Genomic DNA, 2,851 nt, shown 5'->3' on the forward strand with positions numbered 1-2,851 from the left:
AAATAGCCGGGGTCGCTTTATTACGAGTTCGAACTCGGTTGCCTCCAGCTAGGCATCAGATCCTAGGGAGAGACCCCGAGCTTGGTGTTCAGCCGTCTTTTATAGTCAGACACAAACAAGTTACAGCAAGTTACAGAGTCACTGGGGTTTTTTACAGTTGTAGGTTTACAACTGGCTGACATTTAAAGTTAAACATTAGTCAGTTGTTCATTGGTTCCCGCCCTTTGACCAAACCACAAACGGCCGCCTGCCCTGCTAGGGACTTTCCAGATAACCTTGTTGTTTTAGCATTAAGGGGAGTTTCCTGACTTTTCTGACCCCTGATATTCAGTATTTTTCCACTCCTCAGCTATATACAGAGAGAGGGGGCTTCTCACAGCTGAAGGAAAAGACATTAAAAATAAAGAAGAAATCTTAAATCTTCTGGCTGCCCTTTGGGAACCCAAAAAGCTGGCTATCGTCCACTGTCCGGGACATCAAAAAGCCACTAACCCAGTCACTCGAGGAAACAACCTGGCCGACCAGACTGCGAAAGACGTGGCTAAAACCACTCCTCAGCTGCTGGCCCTCCAGCTGCCTGATCCCGGGCCCAGAGAATTGCCCTTTCACCCAGAAGACTCAGAATAGGACCTCCAGTGGATAAGTAAACTCCCTGGAACACAGGTCAGTAATCAGTGGTGGAAAGATTCTAACAACAATACCATTCTCCCAGACAGGTTGGGGCAGCGAGTAATAGCACAAATCCACCGAAGCACTCATCTGGGCCCACGGCGGATGTTAGATTTGATTCGACATGCTGGACTAAAAATTAAAAACGCCCCTGAAAAAGTAGACGCCACGGTTAAAAACTGTGTAGTATGTCAACTCAATAACGCCAGTCACAGGACCCAGACCACGGGGAAAAGACACAGGGGAGATAGACCTGGTATATATTGGGAAATTGACTTTACTGAAATAAAGCCAGGAAAATATGGATACAAATATTTACTAATTTTTATAGATACATTCTCAGGATGGGCAGAAGCTTTTCCGCCAAAAAAAGAAACTGCACAGATTGTGGCCAAAAAGATCCTAGAAGAGATCCTGCCCAGGTATGGCTTTCCAGTCATGATAGGGTCGGATAACGGGCCGGCCTTCACCGCAAAGGTAAGTCAGGGACTGGCTTCCATCTTTGGGGCTAATTGGAAACTACATTGTGCTTATCGACCCCAAAGCTCAGGTCAGGTAGAAAGAATGAATAGAACATTAAAAGAGACCCTAACTAAATTGACCATGGAGACTGGCGCTAACTGGGTAGTCCTCCTCCCCTACCCTCTGTTCCGGGCACGTAACTCTCCTTATAAACTAGGACTTACCCCTTATGAAATAATGTATGACAAACCACCCCCTATCCTCCCTAACCTTAAAGACAATCTCCTCAAAGCTGACACAGATAATGGTCTTGAACTTTTGTTCTCCTTACAAGCCCTACAGAGAGTTCATGAGGAAGTCTGGCCCAAGCTAAAAGAACTATATGAAGCTGGGCCTCCACCCATTCCACATCAATACAAACCGGGAGACTGGGTCCTCGTCAAGTGCCACTGACAAGAAACCCTAGAACCCCGGTGGAAAGGACCATTCCAGGTGATCCTGACTATGCCTACGGCCCTCAAAGTGGAAGGCATCGCCGCCTGGATTCATCACACCCACGCCAAGCCTATAGACCCGCTCTCGGACCTTGTTACATCCTCGACGGGAGAGGCAGCAACCTGGACAGTTGACCAGACCAAAGAAAACCCTCTAAAACTTGTTCTACGCTGTCAGCAACCTAAACTGTAACTATGACACCTACCTCCTTTATAACTCTTCTACTCTTATGGATCCCTTGTGGGGAAACCCAGGCGAACCCGGCAACATCCCCTTTCACTTGGCGTTTCTTCCTGACTGAGAACTGGACCAATTATGCTCAGACAGAAAAGGGGCTATGTACTTGACTTCAGGAACTACCTGGCCTAGTAGCCGTCTCTTTCTCTGGTGTTCCCTTGTTCAGATCCAGACCACCCTACACGCGGCTATACAGAACCAGGAAAGGGAATTAAATGTCCAGCTTTCAACTTTAACTCCTACCCGCCCCTTTTCCTGGTTATCCCTATTAAGAGAAGGGTTAGAAATCGCAAACGCCACTGGCCTAGGCAATCTCTCTGCATGCTTCTTCTGTGCGGCTCTAGGGCGACCGCCGTTAACCACAGTTCCACTTCCAGGCCCGTCTAACGCTTCTCTCAGCCTAAACCCTAACAATAGCCACATACCACCCCCGATCCCTGACATCCCCTTGTTCCTAAACCCTGGACAGACACAAGTTTCCTTTTGTTATTCAAATGCCGGCACTACCCTCTGTAATACAACTTCCACTCCCAACTCAACCCTCTTTGCCCCTCCCGGTTCTTTCTTCTGGTGCAATGGGACCCTATATAAGAACCTTTCCACTCAGGCCACTATAACCCTACTGTGCCTCCCTGTCACGCTAGTCCCCCAACTAACCTTGCGTACCCCTGCAGAATTTTCCAGGTGGGACTCCGCCCCTTTCCCTAGACCAAAACAAGCTATATTCCTCCCCCTAGTAGCCGGAGTCTCACTCACGACGTCCTTAGTTGCTGCAGGACTAGCTGGGGGAGCTTTAGGTCACTCCCTTATCAGCACTGCAAAACTCTCATCAATTCTCCATAGCTATGGAAGCTTCCACCGAATCCCTTGCCTCATTACAGAGACAATTGACTTCCCTTGCCCAAGTTACTTTACAAAACCGCCGTGCACTAGACCTGTTAACGGCTGAAAAAGGAGGAACCTGTCTTTTCCTCAGAGAAGATTGTTG

The 2,851-nt window shown here is 48.2% G+C and overlaps 1 long non-coding RNA gene across 1 annotated transcript; it reads left to right on the forward strand.

The window, feature by feature from the left end:
- The first annotated feature begins 359 nt into the window (after positions 1-359).
- Positions 360-1,505, forward strand: LOC115893857. The gene is made up of 3 exons (XR_004053878.1): positions 360-663; positions 1,001-1,146; positions 1,466-1,505. It is a non-coding gene; the product is annotated as an uncharacterized LOC115893857 (long non-coding RNA).
- The last annotated feature ends 1,346 nt before the right edge of the window (positions 1,506-2,851 follow it).

The sequence above is a fragment of the Rhinopithecus roxellana genome, chromosome 2, assembly GCF_007565055.1.
Source record: "Rhinopithecus roxellana isolate Shanxi Qingling chromosome 2, ASM756505v1, whole genome shotgun sequence".
In the NCBI taxonomy this organism is placed as follows: Eukaryota; Metazoa; Chordata; class Mammalia; order Primates; family Cercopithecidae; genus Rhinopithecus; species Rhinopithecus roxellana.